We start from the raw sequence: 12,497 nt of genomic DNA, 5'->3' as shown, positions 1-12,497 counted from the left end.
TCCTATTGTAATTTCATAATATCTTTTGCATATCAATATTGTATAGCAATTCTTTTTCATTGTTGCAATATCTTTTCTCTCAATCTATTTAGTTTCTCCAAGCTCCACCCTTCCTTCTTTGGTTTCCCTTCAACAGGTTATTTCCATGCAGTTGATCTTGACGAGCTATGAAATTGGCTTTCATCAACTTCTACACTTTCTCCATTGGCTAAGTACTAAAATAAGAGTACTACATTTTGATATTTAGTCATTGTTTCGGCCTCTGATATTTCTAGAAATAATGATTCTTTGGTGACTAACATATACCAAACTAATCACAACAATAATGGATTTGATACCAATATGATGTAGAGGGGATTGTGGTTTAACTAACCAAACACATTTTTTCTTAACAAGGTCTTAATGACCATCCAATAGTATACTCGTTAGTGGCCTTCCTAAGGTATCTAACAAGACAATCTAACAATTCTTGGTAGAGTTACAAACTCTCCAACCAAACAAAATTTGAATCATGTTCCTTCCCAAGGACTACCATTCCATAAGCACTTTACTAAGTAGGATATAATCAAATTAGAATTTCTCATAGAGAATGAATGTGTTTATATGTTACTTAGACCCAACGTGTAACCATAGATACTTTGGTTCTTGTCAATGAAAAAAACCCACTATCCAATTTGCTGCAGTAAGGGCTAAAAGAGACATGATAAAATTAGCCCTCCTAATGAGGTATTTGAGTTTTTTCTCCTACAGACCCTAAATAAACCCCAAATTAAATGGTGTATTTAGAAACTCTTTTCAGGCTATGAAATAGTATCAAAGAATGAGAATTTGGTTTTTCTCCTAACTCCCTTCACCTAGATTGAGCAAGATTGGGCCTAATTTGCAGATTTAGGACCAACTTGCTCTATAAGTTACTATTGAAAATATTCACTGGACATCTCTATTACTAAGGACAAAATCCTATACCCTTGATGGTATAATTTTTATATGTTTTCATTGTTGGTCAAAACCTTTATATTATTTTGTATGACATATGGAGAAGTGTTACTGATATACTTATAATCTGGTCCAACTTCCATTAACTTCTAATATAAACAGATCATTGGACTCTTCATCTTGTATTTACATTCTCACTGGGACTTATTTTTAATTTTCTATTGATTGTTCAACATTATATTTTCCAATTCGTTTCCAATGTTTTCACATCATTATTTCTTTGTTTCTACCCAATTGTCTATTTATTCTCATCTCGAATGCATCCTTTTGGCATAGGGTGAAATCATTTATTAGACAAAGGATTTATATTCTATGGAGTAATATGTTTACAGGAACAAGAAATAACTCCTTGTGTTGTTGCCATTGTAAAAAAAATTGCATCTCTAATCTCACACAAACCTTGATCCAATATTTCCTTTAATTCCCCAAGTTTTCAGGATGGGGAGGATGGTAAGGGACAACAATTAAAATAAGGAAATTGATAGAAGTACAAAAAAATTTAATTATTCACATCATAACATTGTTAAATCATTCATCATTAAACGTAATGAAATCTTAATTCACAACATTAGACTTGAATTGAGATTTCACATGAGAATTGACAATCAAATCAACAAAAAATGCTTCCACTATCAATATGCATAAATCTCATATAACAATTACAATAACAAATGCCCAAGGAGACAACATTGAGACTTGAATTTTGGGTAACAACATCAGCTATGTTGCTGCAAAAGGAAAAGATGGTACTGGTGAGCTGAAATTATTTTCCCAGCAAATTGAGGACAGTAACTTTTGTTGAACTATAAAATGTTACTGGTAATCTGATCCCCAAAAATGGTTCTTAGTAACTCATGTAGATTGTAATTGTTTTTAATAAAAATAACCTGATGGCACAACACATGACCTTACATGGCATGGAAATAAATTGAAGTCTCAATTGATTTTTATTTGGTGGAAGTGTCTTGTTAGTCCTCTGCAACAGTTTTATTGTTGTCTTTTGCTTGTTAAGTTATTTGCTAGATGGTTGGCCCTTGTTTTCATTCAAAAACCCAATTGTTTCATGTTTGCCCCTTTATGTTTAGTTTAGCCCAATTATTATCATGTATGCCATGGCAAGAAAACATTAGCCTTCGTAAATGAATTATTGTCAAAGGGGACAAATGCAAGGTTTATTTTGGTGACTGTGAACATTAGCATGTGCTCAACTCATCACCTTTTATGCCTCTCACACTCTAGTTCAAGCTAGTTTTTGTTATGTTTATTCTATCTCACTTAAGCTCCTTTGAATTGGGATCCCATGCTATTTATGTATTTTATAAGCCTTTTCTTGGTTTTTTGTTCTTCTGGAAATTTGGCATGTTTAGCAGATTTGAGCTCATACAAACTCTTGAGAAGAAATGTATTGTAGCTTTTGTTCTTTTAAGTTATAATACATTTAATACAACTTTTGCAACATTTGTGTAAACACAGATGACATCAACTCCCTTCTGTATAGCTTAATTCTCAACATTGCCAATAGTTGCAACATTGCTTTCATCCACTTTAGTGTCAAGTTGGTCTTGTTTTTCCCATCTTATTTTCAACCACAGAGGGAAGTCTTTGGTTGAGTGAAGAGGATATGAAGAACAGTTGGGTCCCTAAGGATCAACTTGCACCAACAATTTATTTTACATCTTGGATTGCTTTTTGTTCTGTGTGGAATTTAAGTTTTATCTTTTAATAAAGTATCTTGTTATCCTACAGTAGATTAATCGTTGATATGGTGTGGCATACAAATTTTCTTGTTTTAAATTTCAAATAATTTTTGTTTATAATTGGATTAGATAGATGTAGATCTAAATTATTGTTGGTAGACAAAATTTATCTGTGCAAAGTCGTTATTAAAAGAAAATCAGTCGTAGAGCAAGCCAAACTAACCAACAAACAACAACAAAATAGAAATCAATAGATCAATAAGTTTTCTTTTGAATTGAGAACAATTCCTTCATCCAAGCACCAAAATCAAGATCAGCAAGTAGTAAACAAATTGTAATATAAAAGCATTCATTTTTTGGCCTGAAAGCAATAGGAAAAGTTAGTTTATTCAATCATTACTTTGATGTACTTATTTTTCTTCTAGTTATGATTTATTAACATGTAATTACAAGAAGGGAAAGATTTGTTGTTTTCTTAATTTTAGAATTAGATTTTTTTTTGGTTGTAAAGCATTTCCTTTCATGTAAGCATAAATACAAGAACATAGAAAAGAAGGGTTTCCTTCCATGTAAAGTCACTCTGACCTGAAATTCCACTTCAATCATTCATCTATGACATCTTAAAAAAAAATTCACTGGCATGCAGTCTTCCAATGAAAAACATGATTGTCAAAGAACTTGATGTGCTCGGCCATTCTCATGGTTCGGGTGATATTCTTAGCTTACATGTTCAAACATTAGGTGCACAGTCACGATTTTGGACTGAAAATTCTGAACTAAACCATTTTGTTTTTTATTTTTCAACAAAATTTTAATTGATTCTCTTGATGAATCATGATGAAAAGGGTCTTTGGGAATTATGAGTTTGGTTCCTGTATGGAGTAAGAGTTGGTCTTTGGAGAATAGACCAACAATAGGTGATCTAAAGGAAAGGGCCAATGTTCTTTTTTTCAGCCTTCATGCATGTTGAAAATAAAAGGAAACGGGTCTATGTAAGGATTTATTAAATGTTGATGAAACAAGCCAAGTGAAAATTGTAGATTTGTGTTGAAGTCTCTACACTTGGTCGTATGTTTTAATAATACCAACAACCAAAAATTGATACTAATTCTCATGAGTAGCACTATGCCAACAAAATTAAAACAATTTTTAAAAAGAAAAGTTTAAATCATAAGTCCAATTTCACTATAAGTCATAGATTTCAGAACATTCATAACACTCACCTTCAAATAGTTATCAATTTTAGTCTTGAAGATATACTTAATGTTTGTTGGGTCCACAGTGAAAAAGAGTCTAAAACTTGTGGGGCTGACCTTGATTGTGGACATTTGCATTGTAGGTCTATGGTCCAATCATGTTGATGGTGGAAATTTGTTGTAAGTTTAGAAGTAAAAAAGATCAAGGATCAATTTCTTGTTGTTTATACCTAGTTAGTTAATCAACAAGATTTTGAAATCCTCCTCCACAACATCATTGTTTGAAGGGTCCTCCTCCACTTCTTCTTTTAGCCACTAATTTTTTTTTTAGTCCAACGGAACAACATTGGATGAACAACATTCTCGTCACATGGTCCTTGCCATTATGATGACTAAATCCAACGGATGTACATCGCACCCATGGCACTACTGTCGCAAACTGTCAGAATTACAATGCCAACTCTGACAGATGGTCGTTGGCCTTTAAGCTCAAACATCACTATTGTGATGACATAGTGAAACTGTTAGATGTCATAATTACAACAACGTGATGACAAACTCTTGGCCTTGGCTTTTTCCAAATTGTGAAAACATTTGGCATACTAATTGTGATGGACGAGCTTATCATCAAAATTTGTGACGCCAAAATTATGATGCCCATCTGACGAGAGCCAATTCTTGGTATTGTCGTTTGAGCGACGGGTGGCCATCGCAATTGCAACGGCTTGCCATCGTAATTCATGTCCAAATGTAGTATTCTATGTATAGTGTGGATAATATTGAGTCATGTAAACTCAAATTTGTTGTTATGTGGAGCCTAATAAGGCTCATAGGTTAATTTTTCCCCACTTTCTTTGGTGCAGTTTCCCCCTAGATTGTTTTATGGGGGTTTGGGGGCAACAACCCTTGAGTGATACAAGATAGGGTCCAGTGCCTTGTGAGGCCAAAAATGACATTATTATTATAAAAGGCATAGAGAAATAATTTTCTATTGGATGACACATTCTAGCCCTAATTTTGTAACTGCCATATGTCTTGTATAAAATGTCTTAGAGTTAGGGATTTTATATTATATGATGTTTTAGTAGCTTTTTGTAGTGCCATTGAGTTGCAAGGGATTAAAGATTGTAATTAGGTCAAATCACTTGATAATAGCATTGGACTTGTTGTTCGGTGGACGTAGTCCAGAGATTTCATGAACCACATTAAATCTTTGTGCCTTATGTTTGTTCATGTGTGCTTATTCATTTTTAATTTTGGTTATATTTGCATGTAACTATTATTTTTATGTCTAACTAATCTAGACAAAATTGATGCAATTGAAGTATCATGAATGGAAATTATTTGATAGGATGTATTTTTAAAAATTATTCACCCTCTCCTTCCTAGTACACAAACATGTCAAGGTGATAGATCTATCTAAATAGATAGGGAGAATTTTGACTTGATAATTGATCATGTTCTCTAAGGTCAATTGCCTCAATGGGCTAAATCAATAGCAATGAGAAATATTGAAGATAGAATATTCATTTGAAATCAATAGCAACGGTGTCACCCTTGAAATGTATATGAACTATATGTAGGTGATGTGGATGTAATGCTTTGTACATTAAAAAATTTAAATGTGCTCCAATGAGTATTTTTGTAATTACATCTTATTTTTAACTTATCATATGGTATGAATCAATGGTGCATTGAATATTTTTAAACACAATGGTAAAGCATCATGTCACACAAACATACACAATGCTGATTTATAATTGCTAGTAGAAAAGAGCAAGAAAATTAGGGTTTCAATTTTATGTTCATTCTTATATGCCTTGAGATTGAATCAAGTCACTCTCATGTTACATGTAAATGAACCTTATGATAAAATAATAAATTTGAGGCATAAATTACATGTATAAGAGCAAGTGTGATAGAGATGTATAAATGACCACTAAATAGCGAATGTATGAAAATAAACTTAAATAAGAATATACTAAGTAAGAAAGAAATTGAACGATAAATCTAGCCTTTGTTCAAACATATGCAACTTCTTACGAAGTTGCTACATTTAGAAATTTCTATTAAAATAAATAAAAGATAATATAAATATGACAGTTTCATCATTCCAATAAATCAATAATTTATGATATAAATATTCACTTTGAAATTTTAACTATATTAATTAATATTAATTAATCTTTATAATTTTAATTAAAATTTAAACTTCACTATGTAATATGTTGGGGTGATTCATATTGAATAGTGGATGAAACACTTTGTTTGTGAGATTACCTATATTTAATATGTAATTCAATTGGTTTTTTTTAACTCTCAAATGAAAATAAGGAGACCACATTGGAAGCATATGACATCTTTAGAGACATACCTACTTCTACTAAGTTTTATATTACTCCTTTTGCTATGTTTTAAAGTAAAATGTGGGTCTCCGTCTCGTAATGAAGAAGCTAAAAACAGAACACATCAATGAGAATAAATGTTGAAAAGATAATGAGGAATAAAACACCCACGGTTAGCTCATGAATAAATTTCATTCGCTCTCCATTTTGGGGTCATTTTTTTAAAGTGATATCTTTGGTTAAGCTCGACCATTTACCATAGACTTATGATATATTAGATATCACCTTAATATTTAAAAAAAAGACATCTTTAGCTTTCCATTCCCAATGTTTATTTCTTTGAGGAGGATAGCCATACTTATGTTAGCTACTTTATGATTTATATTTAAATATTTTGATAACTATTATAAGAATCGAACACCCATACAATAAACAAACAATGTTATAAAATTCAATTTTAAAATATTAAAGAGAAACGAATATTAATTAATAATGATAAGTTTTTTTTGTTGGATTGATAAACGATCGAAGTCTAGATTTTTATTTTTATTTGTTGTAATTAATTATTTTTTATGCATTAATTGAATTCGAACCAAAGACCTCGCACATGAAAGGCTCACAAGTTACCGTTGTGTTTAACTCTTGCCTAATTAATAATAATAAGTTTTATTATTAAATGTATTTGAAATTCATTAGCTTAGTTTATAGAGTAATTAAATAAATGTGAATAAAGCATGCATAATGATTTATATTAATTACTTAACATAATGAAATATTGAATTGTTATTTCATCTATTTGATACTCTAAGTTAAGATATAAGGTCTCTCTATTTGAAATATATCATTTTTTATTTGTAAGGCAAGCTTAAAGGACTTAATATTTTATAATGGGGCAATAATAAAGTGAAGGTTGTATCATGATAATAGGGTGTTTTCAATTGATTTCTATAGTAAAAATCTCATATCTTAATTCCTATATTTGTCATTTTAAATTAAGTGGTTCTTTGGTAAATAGATAAGGATGGATCTATAGGTTTATTCAAGGCTTACTGCAAACAAATAATTTATTTGTTCCAGTTGGTAATTCTAGCCATTTATCTAAAAATAGTTTTGAAGGAGTGGGCATTTCATTAATATGTTTATGTGGGTTGGGAATTGAGGTTTTCTAATGATTGCAATAGTGATATTTAATATTCTTCATAGGCTAATCACATAGTAATAGCATTTTATTATTGTAATTAAGATATAATTTCCTTTAAGGCAGGAGCCTACAAAACAATGGTAACTTGTGAGCCTCTCATTTAGGAGGTCTTGGGTTCAAATCTACTTTGAACTTAACACATAATAATAATAACTAATTTTAACAAATAATAATAATTAATCTAGGCTTCAACCCATTACCTATCCAAAAAATGAAAAAAAAAATAATAATAATAAAAGATACAAACTCCTATCTTTTTTTTGTCTATACCATATTGATGAAGACTAACAATCCTAAGTCAAAATTGGGTCTTTTTGAAACCTTTTAGTATTCAATACATCATTCTTCTCTTAAAGAGAGCTTCTAAGAATAGAGAGGTTGATTGTTTATATGTGGTATGGAATGCACATAATACTTATTAATTTATGAGTAGTCTTTGAGTGAGAAATGACTATCTCATATATGGAAGGAAGGCATACTTATTACACTAATAATTTCTCTTAGTTGAAAGTTTGAACCTATTGTACAGGTTGGTAAAAGGAAGTTCAGATTAAGGAAAATGAGAAGATGATTGATAGATAAAGATTTTTGTTAGACTAGATTGTGAGGAAAGGTATGCCCTCCCAAAGTCGTCAAACAATAAAGAGGCACTTGTATAAAATTTGTGATTAATAAAGGAAGGAATGTCTTCCCAAAGACCCTTGTAGAGAAGGGCAATGTAAGGTATATTAGAAACATGACAACAATGTCCTGGACAACACCGAGGGTTTTCTTCTTCATTATTTTTCTTCCAATGCCCACACTTTGAATAGGGGGAAAATGTAAACAAATTTTGAAATTGATAAAATAAAAACTTAGTCATTTATTGATTACGAAAATTATTTTAAAAATATTGAATTTCTATTTCAAAAATTAAAAGAGAGGAATCATGTATTTGATTTTGGAATAACAATAAAATTTGACAAAATATTAAATTGTACTTTTTTCCATGGTGAAAATTAAAGTTGTATTTGGAAATCTCTTTGAAATCAAATTAGTCTTTTGAATATTCACACATTGATCCCAACTATAGTAGGACTTCACATTTGATGATGAATTGTACCTTTTTAGAATGAATTTTTTATATCATAAATTCAAAGCTCCCTTGGAAAAAAATTGAAAAGCAACATGAACTAATGTGATCACCAATATTGAGATTAATTTGATCTTTGATATTGTAATTGATAGAATTGCAACTAAGTAGTATTGTAAATGACTTGACTTGGCATTCAATGATTAAAATGATCATACCTATAATTGATATTAAATATAACCTAACCAAGAACTATCATATGCATCAATGACACTATGTGCAAATGGTTTCAAAGAAATATCTACTAGACTTAGATCATCAAACACATGTCTCAAATCCATAAGATTCCTCCTTTTATTTTCACAAGCCCACATTACTAGTATTCTGGAAAAGCACTACAATTATTTTAATACCATTATCATTGATAAGAGACTCTAGAGTGGAATGTAGAGATGCTTGTAGAAATAGTTTTGGAGAGGTGATATCGGCTTAATTCTAGTGTATCTCCATCAATGAACTTGTAGAATTCATCATACATATGAGAAAGTATGTACCTATAATTGATATTAAATATAACCTAACCAAGAACTATCATATGCATCAATGACCTTATGTGCAAATGGTTTCAAAGAAATATCTACTAGACCTAGATCATCAAACACATGTCACCAATCCATAAGATTCCTCCTCTTATTTTCATAAGCCCACATTACTCGTATTCTAGAAAAGCACTACAATTATTTTTATACCATTATAGTTGATAGGAGACTCTAGTGTGGAATGTAGAGATGCTTAAAGAAATAGTTTTGGAGAGGTGATACTCTCTTAATTCTAGTGTATCTCCATCAATGAACCCGTAGAATTCATCACACATATGAGAAAGTATGTACATGTACCATGTAAATAGCCTATTAAAAAAAAATGCTCTTTAATAATTATATACATTTTTTATTTTCATCTTTAGGATCAATATAATTATTTTGCTTAAATCTACATCTACTTTTGAAAAAGTAATGTGAGTAAATTATAACAATGACAACTTCTTTTATAACAATTAATTCTTGTGGTAGATATCACAAGATTGAAAATGCCCAAACAAAGAATACAAACTATTGATGTAATTAAGCATATTGAGATTAATTTGATCTTTGATATTAAAATTGATAGAATTGTAAGTAAGTATAACTATAATTTATTTGACTTGACATCCAATAATTAAAATAATCATAACAAATGTCATTATTAATTACAAGTTCTCAACATGCAATATAGATTTTTGACATATAATGATCTAATTAAAAAAGTCATCTCTAAGATAATAAGTTTTAGATTTTAAAACTAGAAAATTAGGCTAAAAGATGATTGTCTAAAGATAGAAAATAGACACAACCTATTCTAAAATGATTGAAAACTTAAGAATAAAAGAGTGATAATATAGAATGATAACCTTTCACAAATCAAACTATATTTCAAACTTAAAGCAACTCATATAAAACATATAGATATAATAATATGTTTACTAACATCCACTCATAATTCAAAAGTATCACTATTATATGAAAAGTTTATAATATTAATAGACAATTCAAATTTTATAAAACAATTTAAAAGCAACACTATTATGTGGAGACAATTCGCCATAAATTACGTTCTCTCTCCTTCCACCAATAATGAATTTTAATGCTATTTATCTTCGTCCATGTGCCCCCCAAAATCTAGAGCTTTATATTGACCACACCATCCAAGGGGCACTAAAAGCCTAGCAATTTTAATCGTTAAAAAATATCTCACTCTAATGGTATCCCATACTTTATGCATCAATAATGTATGCCGCCACTATTTCATACAACCTTTTCAAGATTCTCAAAATTGAGAATACCAATAACTTTACTTTAAAATAAATATATATTCACAATTTAAAAACCTCTATATAAATAAAATAAATATTCTTCCAAAAAGTATTTCTTGAATATAAAATAAAATATAAAATAACTTGCATTAAATATATTCGAATTTAGGAACCTCTAAACAGATTAAATAAATATTCCTCCAAAAGGTATTCCTTTAAACTTTCAACATCATTTTGCCTACCACAATGTTTAGAGGGCCCCCATTTTTACCCCTTAGGTATTAAGGAGCTACGTACCTCTTCAAGTCATGGAAATTATATATGTTTTATAACTAATATATGTATTATTAGTCATCACCTATTTAAAGGTAGGGAACTGATGTTCTAAGTGGTGGTCACAATTATTTTTTCAATAGTTCTTAGTGAGTTTCTAAAGCTTAAAAATCAGTTTTTTTTAAATTTATTTTTAAACAACAATTTCTAATTTTTTATTGGTCAGTTGCAAATTTGTCAAGGATTAAAAAAAAAATTGAAGCAAAAAATAGGAGAAAAATCAATCTCTAGAATGTTCTAAAATTCTACCAAAAAATATAAAAAATCACAACATTTATCACATATGAAACCTTCCACAACCTATTGGAAACTACAATTGGAACAATTGTAATGTTGTCATTGATGTCAAACCTTATTGGTACGACATTTGCTGACAATGTAGAGTGCCATATCTTTTGATTGATTAAGAGGATTTGAAAAGAGAGATAACAAGATGAACTAGCAAAGTGGTTGAGTAAAGAGGAGCAAGTATGATGGAATTATAATGGGCACTTGATTAGTTAGTATCTGACAAGATATTGTGTTGTTTGATCATTATATTAAATGAAGAAGACAGTTGAGTTGAAGTGTAGAAGAGATGCTTGATGAAAGACAAGATGTTAAGTAAAACACTAAGCTTGACCAAGTGAATGTTTACAAGGTCAATAATGCAAAAGATTAAGGAACTTAAGAGATACTCAAACAAACAGTATTAGCCGAGTGATGGTAATTGGTTGAGCAAAATGGAGAAGATAACTATAGTATTAGCTGAGCGCAATAAAGGTCGAGTGAGCAAGTGTAAGCCAAGCGAGACAAGATTAGTAGAGAAGAAGAACACGGTGATGACCTAGATGAAGAACACAATGATGACCAAGTGTCAACATTTTAATAGTTAGTGAAAGAATCAAGATTTGAGGCCGACATAGTTGAATTTATGAATCGGTCAAAACGTATAAATAATAAGGATAAATGAGTTGATGTATTTAATGCACATGAATTGAGTTTGTTAAGCAATCTAAGGTGAGGATTTAATGTGAAGTTGCCAGAAGTTTCAAAAAAGGACTAAATGATGGACAAATTCTATGAATCTGATAAAACCCTAATATCTATAGTGATGTTTAAGCAGAAAAGATCAAAGCTACCTATTTAAGGAGGTACATGAGATGTTTTACGATTGTTGATTGACGAATTTGTGAAGGATAAGTGAAGAACAAAGTAGCAGAGGAAAAGGGAGAAGTTGTGATAGACTAATTGCTTGAAGGGTTGCCAAGAATATCAGTGATTGAGAATGTGATGAAGTCCAATCAATGAATTAGGAATGAGCCAAATGGGGATCTTAATTTTTAAATTGAGTTGTATTTTATCAGATCAAACCTAGATGTTACTTTCTAACCATAGTGGCAATTAAATCCTTTAATCAAGGTTGGCTCTTAACCGAGCTCACTTCATAAGAGTAAAAAGTGGGAGCATGTTACTTGGTGGTTTTTCCCAAATTGGGCTTCCACGTTAAATCCTAGTGTCATGCTTGTGTGAATGTTATATATTTATGTTATTCAGCATATACTAAATAGAAACCTATGATGAGATGACCAATTTGGATTGCTAATGAATTGTGATATTGACCAAGTGAATTTATGAGTTTGAATAAGTTGTTTGAAGTTGTTAAAATTTGAATTGGTACATCTAGACCTAAGGATAAGTGATCCCTCCCCCCCTCTTAGTTATCTAGAATCATTCTAACAATTGGTATTAGAGCTTTGTGCTTGCAAGGAAAGTTTGAAGGTACTTAAGCTAAAGACCAAGATGTACAAGAGACAGGTACCCAAGAT

Source organism: Cupressus sempervirens, chromosome 3 (genome assembly GCF_028749045.1).
Source record: "Cupressus sempervirens isolate cs-2001-9-10 chromosome 3, ASM2874904v1, whole genome shotgun sequence".
Classification (NCBI taxonomy): Eukaryota; Viridiplantae; Streptophyta; class Pinopsida; order Cupressales; family Cupressaceae; genus Cupressus; species Cupressus sempervirens.
The sequence above is the reverse complement of the archived record's forward strand: the minus strand, read 5'-3'. Positions refer to the sequence as shown.